The following is an 18,441-nucleotide window of genomic DNA, read 5'->3' on the forward strand; positions in this document are numbered from 1 at the left end:
TTCAAATTCACAACTGTGAAACTGCCTCATCTTAAGGACTGTGTAGTCCTTATACTGCAGAGGGTAACTGCTCCAGCAAAATGAGAATTCACTGGGATGCCATGAATTTCACATTACTAAGTTTGTCAAGAGTCGGGCTTACTTCTATATTTTCTACTAAAATTAAAGATGTGATGTTCCTTTCATTATCCCCACAGTCACTCCTATGGAAAAGTCATGCTGATTAAACATGACAATAATAAAATAAAAGCAAGTATATCTTTAATGAGAGATTTAGGAAAGGGCTGGGGATATAGCTTAATGGTAGAGTGTGTCCCTGTATTTGCTGGGTTCCATCCTTAGCACCATAAAACAAGTGAAAAACAAGAAACAAAGCTAAATAGCACTAAAATGGGTGAGGCACCATGTGCCATTCCTAGATCTGTAAGTAGCAATGACTTGTTAAAGAGGCTTCATTCCCTGGGTTTTTATTTCTTCTTCTGTAAAATAGGAGAAGCATATCCAGGAAGCCTCTAAAATTCCATAAAGGCAGCAGTCTAACAGGGTTTGGGGAAGCTTCCTTTAGCCTCATTCTTTGGGTTTGTTATTGCTGTTGATACCCAACACATAAAATTCATTTGGGTCAAATATATCTATGACACAGATAAATGAACTTATCAAAATTTCTGGCATTTTCTAAATATAGCAAAATGATAGCAATTAGTCAAGATGTTAAGTATTGGATCAAAATGAACTGGATTCATCAGATTGGCCTCCATACATCAGATTGGTTTAATCAAGAAGCTAAACACCTATTAAAACTATTAAAACTGCAAATCATTTTTTTTAGAAATTTTACACTATTTTCAAACTGTTGACTGAACAAGCTGTTTCCTGAAGATAATCTTATTCCTGGAGTCTCAATGAGTCCTTGTTCCCATTTGTCGCTGCTACAGACAACACAGACTGCTGAAGTTGGTCTGAATCTAAAAGATACCCCACGACCAACAATTATACAACAGGTTTTAACCTGGTTCCATTTAGGTTTGTAATGAGGGGAATATGAATCTTTCATCTAATGAAATTTTCATGCATGAGCAGAAATCCAGTCCATCACAAATTACTAACCCATTGAATATAGTTCTACAAGGTCAAAGGACACAGTCCCACAGTCTGATTCATCCTGGGCCCCCTCATGTCTGAATGAGGACATCCACTGAGACTCTCAAGCTAAATCAATGCTTACAACTGTTTGTTGTTTTTCCTATGGTTTCCTTTTGATTGTTTATGCAAGCTTTCAATCCAAGCAGATAGTAAACTCAGTCATTATAAAAATGACTATTGCTACACATTTTATCTCCTTCATTAGCGGTTATGAAGATTAGGTCTCCTGGCGTCCTTGATGACTGGGCTCTTAGGATGGTGACGCTAATAACATGACAATGTCAATGCTTTTGTGTCTGGCAAACATTAATAATCAGATTCCCCTGAGATCCCATCAGAATCAGCAGCCTTAATGGGATCTTTGTGGTTACAAACAGAAGCAGGCTAGGCGGGGGATACACAATGTCTCCCGGGTCTGCTCAGACAAGGTGGCCCCAAAGAATGTTTGGGAACACTGCTTTTACATTTCCCTCACCACAGGCAGAGTCCACATGAGAACTGTGAAGCACCATTTTCTGAGTACAACCCTGGAGCCAACTGTCTCTTAAGTAACTACATACATATGACCTATTTCATGGCAATATGTACACATACATATGCGTATAATCATTGCATCTATTCAGCTAAAACAAAATGCTAGTTATATTTCTATTTTAATCCCACTGTGCACTCCTATTGTCTTTTCACTCTCTTCCTCTTTAAGTCTTTCAGTTTCTAACAAAAAGCCACGGAATATTGCTTTCCGGGGACACTAAACACCTCTATGACCTTCCATTCAGATGGTCCCACTCACATTGGACTAGGGCTCATGCCTCCCTCCTGGGAGGAAGGACAGTCTGCAAACAAACTACCAGCAGCACCTCATTCCAAAGAGAATTCTAGTGTTCCCTGAGTGCTGCAAAGGAACAGGTCATGAGCAGAAATCCCCATCACTTGAAAAGGGTGTTCCCTGCCAGCCTCTATTCTGAACAAAATCTCACGCCAAATACATATTTTTTGGCTAGGTTCAGCTTCTTTGGGAAAATTCTAAATTGAATTCTTTCCCTAAAATGCTCCTAAGACTAGTATGAGTTAGGAATTTAAATGCAAAGGCAAAGTATAGGAAAAATAAGATATGCATGCACTGGGAAGGTTTCTGAACTAGCCAAAGAAGCATGAAGTACAGCTGTCATAAGCATTACTGTCTAGAGGACAGAGGGAAATGGAAAGACTTAGGCAGATCAAAGACTAACTTAAAACAAGAGCTTCCTGTTGGTCAGACTCATCCCAAAGAGCAGAAGCAATTGTTTTTCTCCAGCTGGCTAGATGTTTTCTTTTCATTTGGGGAAAATAAATATGGAATAGCTCAAATCTGGTTAACTAATCGTAGTCCCGTACATTAGTCACATCTGTGTGTGTCTTTAGGGCTTTCTTTTATCATTAAAAGTAATTAAGTAATAACAGCAACAAAGAATGGCCTTTACAAACCCAAAATGGGGGATGAAGAACTTTGTAATGAAGAGTCAAGGGAAGGGTGGGTAAGGGGGCTTAAGAGGTAAAGCCTGATGCTAAGCGTGAAGACCTCAGCTCAATCCCTAGGACTCACATGTTAAAAGGGGAAAACTGACTTCCGCAAGTTCAGTTGTCCTCTGAACTACACACACACACACACACACACACACACACACACACATACACATAAATAAATGTAATAAAAAATAAAAGTATATGATGGCTAATTTTTTCAAAAGTCAAGGCAAAGCCCTGAAATCCCACCACAACTTCTGTGCTGTGGTTTGCAAGGTTGCGATTTGGATTTTGCTTTATGGTGATTTTGAAAAACAACCTCAGGGCCCATGAGATTCTGTGAGTAAAAGTTCTTCCTGACAAACCTGGAAACATGAGCTCAGTCCCCAGATCCACATGATTGAAGAAGAGAGAACCAACTCCCACTGGATATCATTTAACCAACACATGCACACCATAGCATTCACATGCCTACACACATACAGGTGTGAATGTGTGTGCTCGCATACACACACACATAAATGTAATAACAAAATTTAAACATTCAAAGTGCTCATATTTTAAAGTAGGTTCATCCGCCATTCTCCTATCAAATGCCCTTCACTTTTATGAACTAACAACTATGAATTAATGTTCTATCAAGACTTTGCTAGGGAGAAACTAGTACAAGCAGGTTTTAAGCAAATAAGAATATCCTCTGCCACTTACATTAATTGCTTCTAAGTACTAAGAACTGTTTGGAAGATCCTGAGTGGAGAAACTATAAGAAAGTTAAGATTGAAAGTGCTTTTGGAATTCCTAACTGCACATACATCAAACAATATCTGTCATCTTGTCATTAAATGTCAGTCATCAAACCTGGAATCACAGGATTTCCATTATAATGAGAGCTTTTATGAAGAAGGCCTCTACTCCTTATTCATGTTTTAGAAGAATGTAAATATTTTAATAAGTAACTATAGACAGGCCCATTCATTGATTTTAGTCTGCCATGCAAAGTAAGCAATGAGATTTTAAACCAGTTACTTCAATGATCCCTTTAAAACGGATTGCTCAAACAGCTAGTGGAGTGTGTGGATTCCCAGACACCCACCTCTATGCTGGAGCAGAGATCTGTGCTACTAACTTCTATTCTTTTCAAACAATAACCCCTTTTCCTTGCCGCCTCCCCAGAAATGATTTTTTTTTTAAAGATTTAAAGCATATGCCTCTCTAAAATACACACGAGCGCTACTGTCTGGCTGACAAAAGCATAATAATCCAAACTCTGGTAACAAATGCAACCAACACTGCCTTGTGGACTCCTCTAGACTGCCTGTAACCTGGAGAGATTCCTCTGGAAACCCCAAGGAGGAAACAAAGGTCCAGACAGTACTATTCTTTCACATATGCAAGTGAAGCTTTTAATTTATGATAACTTGGCTCTCCCATGATTAAAAATAGTATGTGCATCCTGACTACACCAAAAAGCTCTCAAAACTATCCAGAAAGTAGGTGAAATTCCCTTCACTAGCTCCAGCAAAAAGATGTGTTGGTGGAGGATTTTCACACACACACACACACACACACACACACACACACACACGCGCGCGCGCGCGCCTTTTATCCGGTAGAGGCCCACTGCAAGACACATCTATCCGCTAAGTCACAGACACTACTAGGTGAGCCTGTGTGGATAACCAAGGCTTATGAAGAGCTGTCTAGAACTCTCCATAGTGAAACACCATGCCATGGCCATTTTCAAAACAGAAAAGGCTCGGGAGTGTCTGCTAAAAATAAGATGGAATTCTGTATGTCAGACACATGCGCCCATATGTTATACAGTTATTGGTAATGTGAAAAATCACAGGGGAAATCTGCGGCTCTCGAAACCATGATGTGTGTTTTAGGAAGCTCTCACACTTCGGCGCTAAACATTTCCAGCAGTGATCCATACTCACAAAGCGCTTCAGGCTTGCTTTTATTAATAGCCTGCATCACAGAGGAAGCTCAAATGCCACAAGAAGAATCTGTTTCTAAGGTAACTCACCATGCGTGCTTATGTAAATAATTGAGAAGCAGAGCTGCTCAACTGTGAGTGTGCCCAGATCTGTCAAGGGTGTCACGATTCCTTCCAACCTTCTGAGTTGATGCTTTCATCCCCAGATCCAGTTGACTGGATAACAAGTTCATGGACTGGATGAAATTCTTGGACAGGAAGCTACAGCCTGCTTTCTAAATTGCAAGAAGGGAAACAGTTGTCTAGGTTGGTTCACTAGTAGAGTTTAAGGGAACATTACCTCTTGAGAAAAGACAAAGAAAGAACTTGAGACAAGAGGGTATAATTCAGAAATGAATCATCTTTGTTGCTAAGTGTTAACAATGGATGATGGGCACATGGGTTCATTATACCATTCTTTCCCTACTTTCTTGTATGATTGAACATCTTTCCTAATAAAGGTTTTTAATGACAACCTTTTCCCAACCTCTCTACCACAATTCAATGAAGGAAATAAGAACAGAAATACAGATAGAGAAGTTCCTGTTAAGGTTAATTGTATGTGTCAAGTTAACTGGGCCATTGTGCTAAAATGTTGGTCAAAAATCATTCTAGATGTTTCTGAAGGGTACTCTTTGGGTGAGACTGACATTTAAAGGAGTGAACTTCGTGCAAAGCAGATTTTCCTCTACTGTGGGTAAGCCACTCTGAATACTTCAAGTCTTGAGCTAAACAAAGACTTGGAAAAAGGGGAATTCTGCCAGCAGACATAATTCTGACAGGACCACAGCACTGAGTCTTTGCTGGTCTCCAGTTGACCAGCCCACCCTGCTGACCTGGAACTTGTCAAGTTCCTTAGCCACATAATTCATTAAAAACCAATCAAACCCCTGTTCCTCCATTCTTCCTGACACTCTCTTCTACCTCCCTACACTGACACACACACACACACACACACACACACACACACACACACACACACACACACACACTATGGCCCACTCAAACTTGTCAGTTATTCTATTCAGCAATAAAAAGTGTATTTACAATCCCATTTCATCTGAATCTCCCTGCCTCATCAATTAGTCTTTATTTTATGTGCTTATACCATTTATAATAACCTATAATTATATCAATTATTTGCCTCTTTAGTTTTAGTTTTACCTGCCTTCACTAAAAGAATGTAATTTCCAAGAGATTAATGACTACACTACTCGTCTGTGCCACTTCCAGCACTTAGCACAGCATGGAACAGGACACAGAGTCCCAATAAATACTAATGTGTACATTAGAAATGAGTATTCTCAAGGCGGCAACCCTCAACGGACTCCTTCAGGATTTTCACCCTCCAAACAAACAGGGTTCAGTTAGTTATACTATGATGGACCCATCTGAGTTATTACAAGTTCAGATAATTTTCCAGAGAACAAGACCCATAGTTTGTGTCTCAATCAAAGTCACCCAAAAAGTCACTAGTCATTACAAGGAGACACAAGCTTTGCTGTATCTTTTACAGTTCCACATCTCCTGTAATTTGGATGAGGCATATGAAATTTCCAACCCAGTGAAAAGGCATTTCACAGATACGTGTGCAGACTGCAAACCAAGGTGATGAAATCAGGAGAGAAAACACCATGCAGCTTGGCTTGCTAGCAAATCAGGTCTTATTTTGCGTATGTCCAGTGGGGAAGAGTGACAGGGACTAGGAAGGGGATGGTCACGCTCCACAACAAAACAATCCTCATTTTGTAATGTTTTAATAGTGTAATCCTAAATTCTGTGAGGTTTTTAAAAGTACATCAGTAGCACGTATAGCTTTTAATCATCTTCTTAGAAGAATATTGGGACTCTGGGGGTTATATAATGTTTTATTTATTTAAAATTCACCTGAGTAGGATATCCCAAAAGAAACCTCGAAACATAGATGGTGATATTCAAAATACAACATCAAGAAACCATTCCAGCAAGTTTAATATGAATCATATTGCTCTTACGTTACCCATAAAGATTGCTCCCTAACTATATTTAACTAGCCAACTATACTAAAAACCTGAAATATGAGAAAGTGAATGACAGTTAGATAGGCGCATATCTACATGTTCCTCTTCATCTCAAGGGGCTGAAAGAAAAAGTAAAACCATGAATATACATTGGTCACTACACTATAAAGCTACATCTTCTTATTTTGTTTGGTTCCTTGCTTTGTTTTTAGTTTTTTTGAGATAGAATATGGCAGTGAATCTGAGGATGGCCTCAAACTTCCAACCTTCATGCCTCAGCCTCAAAAGTACCAGAATTACAGGCATACCCTACTACACCCAGAAATACATCTATGTGTTTTTATTCTCATGATTGTCTCATATCTCCACATCATTCCATAAACTTTTTCATTGGCTTTTCTTATTTTGGCATAAAAGAAAAAGTGTTGTTAAAATAAATATTATAACACTAGTAAATACATAGCTGAGACAGCCATGCTTTTCTGTTTTGGACAAGTTTACTGAAAACTTGTAAGTCTAGGAATCACAAATATACATATACATATGTATATATGTATATGTCTATTGTGGCTGAATGAAAATGGCCCCATAGGCTCATAGGGACTGGCACTATTGGGAGGTGTGGCCTTGTTGAATTAGGTGTAACATTGTTGGAGGAAGTATGTCACTAGGGGCAGGCTTTGAGGTCTCAGATGCTCAAACCAGGCTCAGTGAGTCTCATTCTCTTCCTGCTGCCTGTGGATCAAGATGTAGAACTCTCAGTTCCTTCTCCAGCACCATGATTGCCTGCATGACATCATGCTTCCTGCCATGAAAATACTGGACTAAACTTCTGAACTGTAAGCCACCCCCAATTAAATTGTTTTCCTTTATAAGAGTTGCTGTGGTCATGGTATCTCTTTACAGTAATAGAAGCCCTAAAACAGAAGTTGGTACTAGGGACTGGGTTGAGTATTGCTATGATAGTCCTGACTATGCTCTTATTTCAGAGAATGTGGAGTTCAGGAATTTTTTATTTAAAAAGCAGTTGAATGCTTTAAATGATACTTAATGGGCCATACCAGTAGGAGCATGGAACATAATGGTACTTAGTGTGATTTGATGAACTACAGGGCAGGAGTGGGGGGTGGGGCTGGCTCAAGAGGTTTCAGAAGAGAAAAATGTTAGTCTGTGGCCTAGAGAGTATTCTTGTGATATTTTGGTAAAGAATGTGGCTGCTTTCTGCCCTTGTCCAAAAAAAATCTGTCTGGGGCTAAATTGAAGAGTTTGGGATTGTGTTTACAGAGATTTCAAAACAGCTTAGTACAGACTGTGTCATGTGGTTATTAGTGGCCACACTTAATGTAGATCTATAATGAAAAGGAGCAGGCTGAGCAAGGAAGTTACAAAATGTGTAATTTGTAAGATAAAAGGGGGCACCAGGAAATGGAATGGAGCTAAACCCTGTGCTCAAGGAGATAAACAGATTAAAGAAACTCTTGATGCTAAATGGAATAAAGGGAGTGATGACCTCAGGGGAAGATCCCACCCAGCTAAGACTCCAACTTGTGTAAAGGAATTAAAGAAAAGCTTAGAACTAGGTGTGATAATAAACACCTTTAATCCTAGCACTCTGAAGGCAGAGGCAGGCATATCTCTGAATTTCAGGCCAGTCTGGTCTACAGATCAAGTTTCAGGACAGCCAAGCTTAGGCAGTAAAGGAAACCATCAAGAACAGCAGGCTGGTGAAGATGTAATTGAATGAGGGGGCCATGTTCCAGCCCCAGCAAGCAGCGTAACATGTCAGCTTTGGTCATGTGGTTTTGGCTTTAGAGTCAAGGATATACGAAAGGGGTTGTGAAATCTTCCTCCTCCACTAAGGAGAGCTACTGAGGCAAGGCATGTGTCAGGAGAATCCCTACATGGAGACCTAGAGAGGCCATTGTGTAAAACTGTGAAGGTGATGCCTGGATTGTTTTAGAGACCTCAAAATACTGAAGGTAACAGAGCCATGGGATATCTGCCAAGGAGAGCTGCTAACAGGGAGTGAAACCATCTCAAAAGAGAGAAGTGTGTTGCAGTCAACAAAGATGAAAGGAGTGGAGATCTGAAGAATGTTTTGACATCCAACATGGAAATGTAGAGTTTGACGTTTACCTAACTAGTTTTCAGTCTTGCTTTGGTCCAGTATTTCCTTACTATGCTCCCTTCCCTACATTTTGCAATGGTAATGTGTATTCAGTTCAATTGTACATTGAAGTATATGACCTGCTTTTTCATTTTGATTTTATAGAAGATTACAGTTAAGAGATTGCCTGAGTCTCAGAAGAGACTTTAAACTTTGGACTTTCAAACAACCTTGAGACTATTATAGACTATGGGGACTTTTGAAGTTGGACTAAATGCATTTTGCATTATGACATAGCTAGAAATCTGTGGGGGCTGAGGAGTGGAATGTGGTAGTTTGAATGAAAATGGTCCCATAGACTCAAAGGTACTGGCACTATTAGAAGGTGTGGCCTTGTTGGAATAAATGTGGCACTGTTAGAGGAAGTGTGTCACTGGGGGTGGGCTTTAAGGTCTCAGATGCTCAAGCCAGGTCCAGCATGGCATTGTCTTCCTGTTTCCTGCCAATCAGGATAAAGACTTCTCAGCTCCTCTCCAGCACCATGTCTGCCTGCATGCTGCCATGCTTCCTGCCATGATGATAATGGACTAAAACTCTGAACTGTTAGCCACCCCCAACTACATGTTTTCCTTTATAAGAGTTGCCATGGTCATGGTGTCTCTTCACAGCAGTAGAAACCCTAACTAAGACATCTATAATATAATAATCCTGAACACCCACAAATACTCATTATTCAAATCCATGAACCCAGGTTTTGCTCAAGGAGTCATAATATGCAGGTAAAGAAAGCATGTGAGGAACATACCTCCCTCACTGTCCAAGGCTGAACAGAAGCAGTAAGGCTGAAGGTCCCCACAGACACTGGTGGGCAGAAGCTGACACAGTAAGCGGTGTTCATCTTCACTCCTTTCTTCAGGGTACCCCACCGCACCCCAACATCTTTAAATCACCTGGAATCTATGGGACCATTTTCATTCAAACTACCACATTCCACTCCCTGGAATTCTTTTTAAAGCTACACATTTCCCTGTTGTTATCACTCCCTATTCTTAATTAAATCACAGTGGGTATTGGGTAATAGCTTTTGTAAAAGCTGTTGAGGATGGAAATCCAGGATAGCTCAACCTGACCTAGAGTTGCAGTCTCTGATACCTAATCATCATCCATATCATAACCGTTTGACAGGCTACAGCTCTATGTCTTTGTAAAAACCTTCCTATCCCTTCCTGGGGAGTGTGGGGAGTAATTACTAGAGGACAATGAAGAGAGAATCATGTATTCCATACTTAATCAACTCTCCTAATGTCGTTGATTGAAAAACATTCCCAGGTGATGTCATCCTCTCCCTATAGTAGCCTGAATGGTAGTCCTCCAAAAGTTACAGTCACATCCATAGCCCTGGAACCTGGGCGTATTGCTTTATTTTAAAAAAATAAAATAAAATAGAAGGGTGGTGAGGTGGTGTGGGTATCTGATGGTATAATTACTGATCTGAGATGAGACAAGCTTCCTGTATTATCATAGCGAGGACTAAATACAAGGACAAGTGACAAACTAGAGACAGAAATACAGGAGAGAGAAGTGGGGTAAAGTTGGAAGCAGTGACTAGAGTGATACAAGCACAAGCTAATGGATGCCAAGGTCAATGGACCAGACCAGGAGAGGGTCAAGGGGTGGACTCCTCCCTGGAGCCTCCAGAATGAGGGTGGCCCCGTGGACATCCTAACTTCAAGTCAGGATCAGATCCAGAACTGTACCAGAATGAACTTCCACTAAGACACCAAGTATGTACCAATCTGCAATAGCAGCCGCACAAACCCACCTGTCCAATTTCTATCACACTCATCCTCATGGAAAGGCACGATGGAATGGGTTCAATTGTGGAGGTGATATGGGTAGAAAAACAGAAATTAAAATCCTGCCTCTGGGCTTAAGCAAGCATTAAGTTTGAGTTCTACCAATTAGTAGCCTAGGGCAGCGGTTCTCAACCTGGGGGTGCATGTCAGATATCTTGCACATCAGATATTTACATTATGATTCATAAGAGTAGCAAAATTACAGTTATGAAGTAGCCATGACATCATTTTCTGGTTGGGGGGGTCACAACAACATGAGGAACTAACTGTATTAAAGGTTCACAACATTATGAAGGTTGAGAACCACTGGCCTAGGACAAACATTCACCTTAGCAAGTCACAGCTTCCTCACCAATAAAAGAGATGGTAATAGGACTTACTCATTGAACTATATCATGGGAAATACGTACTTGAACATACTATAACCCAAATGTATAGATGTGATTTTTTTTTTAAAAAAAAAAAAAAAGGAGCTATTATAGCCCAAGTGGAAGCAATTGCTGGGGTAAACAGGGGGGTCTCTGCTAGACCAGGAAATAACCACGTAGCTACAGATAAGGATGAGGAGGTGGAAGTACACTCAGAAGGGGCCATTCAGCTGGGTCATTTTAGAAACTGCTAGAGAGAAAACCTTTGAACAACTTCGTTTCAGAGAGCACCAGCTGTCATGGCCTGTATGCTGAGTACCAGCTATGTGTCTGCTTGCTTAAACATAAAAAAAAACAAAAACCAAAAACCTGTCTCCTTATACATTCTTAAGTAAGGACCTCCCATCTTTCATTCTCTGGAGCCCCGTTCCCATGTTCAACATAGAGAAACTAAACGCTGAACTTGCCCACTCAATATGATTGAATCAGTTTCATGATGGATAAGGAATCCAGTCTTTGAGAGTTCTACTCTCACCCCCAATGATCCCTTAGAGCAGAGAACACAGAAGCATAGACTTAAGCTGATTTAGCACAACACGCTGTTCCCGCTAGCTACCACGGAGGAGAGGACTCAACCTCTGCCTGACAGCAGTCTTGGAAAGTATCCATGTGCCCCTCCCTTGGCGGTCACCCAGGCTGCAAGGACAGCGTAACTGACAAGGAAAAGGCAGAGCCTTTCAAAGGACTGTCAGGTGATCGGGCTGGAGGTGTAGTTCAGTTGGTTGAAGGTCAGAAGTGTAAGGTCATCCTTGGGAGCCCGGCGGGATGGCTCACATCAGGTAAAGGTGCTTATTGCCAAGCCTGATGGCCTGAGGTGGACCCTCAAGACTCACACGTCAAAGGGCTAGGACCTACAAGCTTTTCTCTGATCTCCACATATGTTCATATTCATGAGCACGGGCCAAAAAAAAATCTGTGGTATTCATGAGCACACACACAAAAAATGATAATCGTAATAATAAAAAATTAAAGGTAATTCTCAGTCATAGAGCAAGTTTGAAGCCAGTATGGGCTACATGAGACCCTGTCTCAAAAAATAATGCTTTATTGGAGACAAAATAAAATCCATTTAGTCAATTTATTCTCTCTCTCTCTCGCTCTCTCTCTCTCTCTCCTCTCACCATGGGATTTTATTTTCAATCCATTTTCTATCTCAAAGTTGAAGAATACCTTCTTTGTTCCAAGTGATATTTCCCCCAGAAACAATCACTACCAATGATCAACATAGCACCTTAAATAAAGAAAGCAAATAACGAGTTGGAATACTGGGTTGGTCCACTGCAATAGCAAGGGCTAAATAAATGTCAGCTGCCAGCTAACCACTGCTACTGCCTGTGTTACTAGGAAGATACCATCTCACCAAATCTTCCCCCTTTCTAATACCAGGCACAATGATACGTGTAGACCTCAAACCATGGAAAATACATAGCCTAAACGAAGATGTGGTGTTTGTCAGGCAAATTATTTTGCACAGTAGATGCAGAAAACAGACCCCTGTTTCTTCATCTCTGACAATACCAGCTGAGCTAAGAGACTTCTTTCCTGTTTCAAAGCCTTGCAGGGATTAGAATGGTTAATGAGTTGTGGATACTAAAGCCATCTTTTTAGTCCTCAAAGTTTCCAGTTTCATACAGTACAGTCTAAGAGTAGGATGGCCTAGTTGATGTTTAATCTTTCTTATTAGGTCTCTTCCAGTCACAGAGCTCCAGAAGTTGCTATGGTAACCCTATGCACCAAATAGGATCACCACGGAATGAGAGCTGGGAGAAACTAGTCCAGAGTTATCAATTTGCAAATGAGGACTTAAGGCCCAGAGAGGTGAAGCGGGTTTCCCAAAATACTGCATGGCCAATTAGCAGCAAAGTAAGCTCCAAGTGTCTGCCCCATGCTCCTCTCCACCACACGGGGCTGCCTTCTTTCCTTAACACTGGTCAAAACACGTAAGGAACATCCTGACTTCATGGAGACATTAGTGCATCAGGGATGACAATTAAAGAAAATATCAAAGGTTAGGTGAAATGTGGAATAGGAGGGTGTCTTCCGTAACTTCTGATCCATGAAAATGAACCCTTTCAGAGAAGCAATGTCAAAGGAAGGTGTTTGCTTCTCGGGGTCACCTGAAGATTCGGCTCTTTTTAAAGCTCTCCTGGTAATGCTGCTCTAAGTCTGAGGCTAGAACTTCGCAATATCTTGTGTTCCAACGTGTTCTTAAAAATCTCAACTTTTTTGCAAGTATAATTTGGAATTGTCCCTAAAACAGTCAAAAAAAAAAAAAAAAAAAAACAAGTAAAACAAGACAAAAAAAGAGGGTGTTTCTAGCCGGGCGGTGGTGGCGCACGCCTTTAATCCCAGCACTCGGGAGGCAGAGCCAGGCGGATCTCTGTGAGTTCGAGGCCAGCCTGGGCTACCAAGTGAGTTCCAGGAGAGGCACAAAGCTACACAGGGAAACCCTGTCTCGAAAAACAAAAAACAAAAAAAAAAAAAAGAAGAAGAAAGAGGGTGTTTCTAAACAGCTCCAACCTTAGTCTTAGTCATTATTATTTGCAAAGGAGAACACCTCCCCAACCTCAATGTCCCAGCTTACATAAGGAACCCAACATATTGACATATGGCATGGGTATCAGAAGGCTTGCTTGTTTGCTCAACAACTATAGTTAAAGTTCCACAAGGGCCTTCACAGTAGATGCTATGCCAGCACCTTTACAAAATAAACCATTTCTTCTAAGACAACCCTGCGGGGATCCAATAATCCCAACATGCAGATAAAGGAAACTGAAGGTCAGAATGGATTCCTAATTCACCAAGGTCACGTCAGAGTGGCAGTCAGATCCAAAGGAGAAGAAGCATTCTGAAGTCCACCTCCTTACCAAACTATGGCCGAACAATACCTGCTCTTCTCCCTTAACCTAGACCCAGCTGCCACAGTAGTGGCTAAAGGATTTGCAAGTCCCCGATTTCACATGACAAACTCCATAAAATATTCTGTTCTATTTTGTAAAGATGAGTCAGATGTCTTGAGTGGAGTTCAAAAGAGCAAGGCAACAGCCGCAGCACCCAACAGCTGCACCCTTCCCCATGACTGACTCCACAGTGACTTAAAACATGCTCACACACTCCTTGATACTCTGTCCCTCCAAAAGTGAAGCCTGACTCCTAGTCCCCTGGGCATAGACTTGAGTCAGTGAAAAACAGAAGGGAACAGAAATGACAATGTGTGACTTTGTAGATGAGGTTGTAAAAGGAAACTGTGGCTCCTCCTTACTCTCTGTGAGTCTTGTGCTCAGAAAACAGTTGCTATGTTGTGAAAATTCAAGGAGTCCTGGAGATATCCATAAAACTGGAACTGAGCCTCCAGCCACTCCAGAAGTGTTTTTTGCCTGCTGTGGAATAAAATCCTCTTGTACACTATAAAGATTTGTTACTCGAATTAGTTTAATAAAATGCTGATTGGCCAGTAACCAGGCAGGAAGTATAGGCAGGGCAGCCAAACTGAGAATTCTGGGAAGAGGAAGGGTGGAGTCAGGGAGTCACCAACCAGATGCAGAGGAAGCAAGATAAGAATGTCTTATTGAGAAAAGGTACCAAGCCACATGGTTAAACATAGATAAGAATTACGGGATAATTTAAGTGTAAGAGCTGGTTAGTAATAAGCCTGAGTTTACTGAACGAGCATTTATAAGTAATATCAAGCCTCTGAGTTAATTATTTGAGAAGCAGCTGCTGGGTATTTGGAAGTTGCTGGTGGGACAGAAACTTCTGCCTACATATGGCATTCTAAGGTGGGGCCAGCATTTCCATATAAAATCTGGCAAAAGCTTGAGAAAGGATTCTAAACACACAAAAAGAATCAAACTTGGCTTCTTGGTAACCATTTTTTCTTGGGTAGGCTGTTTTCTAGCAGCAAGCAGAGGCACAATTCCTTTAAGAGATGGCTTCCTGACTCAGCATTAGTGGTAAAAAAAAAATGCACAGTTCTTTTAAGAGACTCTGCTACCAAACACTTGTATGATATTTATGAGCAGCCTGTGGCAAGCTACTCAGTGGTGGCATGGACCTAGAAACTCCCCAAAGTTGGAGACAATATATTTGGCTCCTGCCAGTACCTCTACCATGAAGCTAGACTCTCAGGAAGCCAAGGAATGGGGTGAAGCCAGCCGCTGTGGTCCTAGCCATGCTGTTTAGCAATTTAAAGGCTCATGTGGTCAGAAAAAGATAAAAATATGCAGTAAAGACAGATTCAGATTAAAATAAAAAACTTGCAAATGGTTCACAGTGTATTTAAAAATATACATAGGTTTGGGAGAGAAAAGAGAAGACATAGATAGTCATACAAAAGAGATACATAGTTTTAAAATAATACAGTAAAGTTCTTAAAAAGGGAGTAAAGTAATATAAAAAAGCCATGTAAAGATGGAAAATACACAGAGTCTGGATACTGTATGTTATTGTGTTGTCTTTGAGTTGTTTGACAGCTGAGGAAGGAGCAACAGCTGCTAAGAGACATTTGATTATAAATGTTGTTGGATTAATCCAACCTATATATTTTTAAATTATCTTCACTTCAAAATTTAAGTCAAAAGATATATTACTTTGGGGTAGAGGTTATGTTTTTGTTTCCACAGGAAATGAGAGACTGTGGATTCATTCTGGGTTCAGAAAAATCAGGTATGCTTGAGGAAGACCCCCTGAAAAATCTGGTTACAGATGTAAAGAAATAAACCCAGAGGAACTACAAAACATGCGATGTATATTTTACCTGTTCAAACATAAAACAAAAAATCATCTTTGGTGACTTGTGTAAAATGGACAATCTATACTTGTACTAATATAGATACGTATGTTACCTTTAAAAGTTTATATATTTTCAGAGCAAGGGGACCAGACACCAATGAAAACCATGGCCCAAGTGATCCAATATCCAGAACGACTTCCAGGCTGCTGACTGAGATGATCCAGCCTCATGGAATATTCCAGCAAAGACTTAACAATTATCCTAAATTTTCTCAGGGCCCCCCAAAGATTACTAGTGCCCCCAATCATCAGGAAGTAGCCTAGAAAACTATACACACATTCCCAAAAATGAGTTATGGGGTATTTGTTATCATTTAATGGAGGTTGGTTATAAGTTGTTATGGATAATGGTCAGGAAAAAAGCTAAACAAAGGAGAGTAGATTCAGGGATCTTATCCTGAAAAGAAAAAGGGGGGATATAGAAATGATAGGATAAAAAGGTAGACTATTGAATCTACTTTAATCCAAAAAACAACTATTAATCTTACATATTTTATACTAGTATGGATTTTGGTTTATTGGTTCAAATGTTAAGTTAATTTTGTTATACTGTATATATATATATATATATATATATATATATATATATATATTTCTACTTTTGTTTAAGGTATTTTGTTTATGCAGCTCATTTAAAAATGTAATATATAATTAAGAAATACAGATTAATAGTCATCTATAATAGCAAACTTATACTCATGTTAGGTATGTTTCAAGGTCATACAGAGATATATTTCAGATAGATAGGCAATCTTCAAACACTTCAAAGACCTATAGAAATGGCATTTAAAATGTTTTAAGAACTTAGATTTTTCTCAACAGTGAAACACATCTGCTCATGGCAGCACCAATTACTTTAAAAAGGATGATGGGCATCGAAGAAACTCCATATGGCAAAAGCTAGTCATGTGGGAAAAGAAACTGCCCTTGTCCCAATTGCAGACAGTTACTGTCCAAACTGGACCAGCAGAATACAAGAGAGGTGACTGCCAAACGTCACCAAGACAAGGTAGGACAGTCCTTCAGAATTCCCTGCTTCACAGGAAAATCTGACAGACATTTCAGGCCTATAGACCAGAGTTGGATGCCCCAACATTGCAGAGGAACTTTGGGTAACTGTCTAGGCAGTTTGAGGTCCCTGTCATTTGGTAACATTTTACCCTTCTGGGGTCTCTGATGGAGTTGAAGACTAAATAGTTATAATTATAGTTTTCCTTAGTTATAATAGAAAGTAAATTAGATACAAAACTTTAGACTCACCAAAATAAGACAGATAATTAAGTATTTTCTCTAATTTTACCAAATGCAAATAGATTAGATAGTGTTACTGCAATTCTTACTTAATTGTTTTTGTTGTATATAATCTTACTATGTTAAAGTTGAAACTTTCCTTTTTAATAGGACAAAAAGTGGGGAATGCTGTGGAATAATCCTCTTATACACTATAAAGATTTGTCACTCAGATTGGTTTAATAAAATGCTGATTGGCCAATAACCAGGCAGGAAGTACAGGTACAGCAACCAAACTGAGAATTCTGGGAAGAGGAAGGGCCAAGGAGTCACCAGCTAGACACAGAGGAAGCAAGATGAGACAGTCATACTGAGAAAATGTACCAAGCTACATAGCTAAACATAGATAATAATTATTGGTGTAAGAGCTAGTTAGCAATAAGACTGAGCTACCAGCCGAGCATTTATAATTAACATAAGCCTCTGTGTGATTATTTTGAAGGCAGCTGTTGGGTGTTTGGGAGTTGCTGGTGGGACATAGACTTCCACCTTCATTTGCCCGCTGACTTGCCTGCAGCCTCATAAGAGACTCTGATCTGGATCATGCAACTAAGCCACTCCTTTCCAAAACTACAAAAAGTTTAGATAAATATATAAGCTTTTAAGTTTTGAGTGCTCTGTCATGAAACAATAGCTAATTGGCCTGCTTAAATTTCTAAGATATGTCCCCACTATCAATAAAGCTGAACTATCCATGGCTACAGAAGCTGCTCTGTCAGTGAGCCAAATGTTCTGCTTGGTCCACAGCTCCCTTGGAATTGGAGGGTGTTGTCACAGGCTTAGACCTACCCCAAAGAGCATACAAAGTTGCTCCTTGACCAGTTCCAGTAAAGAACCTGAAGGGCATGTGAGAGGAGGGTGAGAATCTGGCTACTAAGAGCAAGAAAGCTGCCTTTCCATGTCTAATCTCCCTGGGTAACAACCTGGACCTTGTCATGGTGTTCTTCATCACCAAATTATATATGTAAGCAACTGAAAGAGTATGTCCTTCAAGAGCAAGAAGTCATTTCTTCATATGACTTCCCCCTCATCAAATAGAGTTAGATATGGAAACTAAAACTTTCTCTCTGGAAAGGGGACTTCTGTGCTCCAAAGTGAAAATGGTCCTCAAACACTGAATATCTCAAAAACAGCTAAAGGAGCAACAAGTCAATATTGCTCCATCATGAAGGTGAAATACTTACAGATTCTTGTCAATGAACTTTTTCTCCTTCAGGATTACTGGGGGAAGAGGGGTTTCTTCAAACTAAAGGTCTAAAGAGCAGAAAGGATGGGAAGTGGAGGTAAGTCTTTCCCCATCAGCTCTAAGGACACTGGAAAGAGTTAAGGCATCCATGGTGGT

The 18,441-nt window shown here is 40.2% G+C and overlaps 1 protein-coding gene across 1 annotated transcript in view; it reads right to left on the reverse strand.

Moving 5' to 3' along the window:
- Positions 1–18,441, reverse strand: part of Syt16 (synaptotagmin 16) — a 280,465-nt gene that overhangs the window by 136,401 nt on the left and 125,623 nt on the right.

This window comes from Peromyscus californicus, unplaced genomic scaffold, assembly GCF_007827085.1.
Source record: "Peromyscus californicus insignis strain IS unplaced genomic scaffold, ASM782708v3 Scaffold_15__1_contigs__length_86483966, whole genome shotgun sequence".
Taxonomy (NCBI): Eukaryota; Metazoa; Chordata; class Mammalia; order Rodentia; family Cricetidae; genus Peromyscus; species Peromyscus californicus.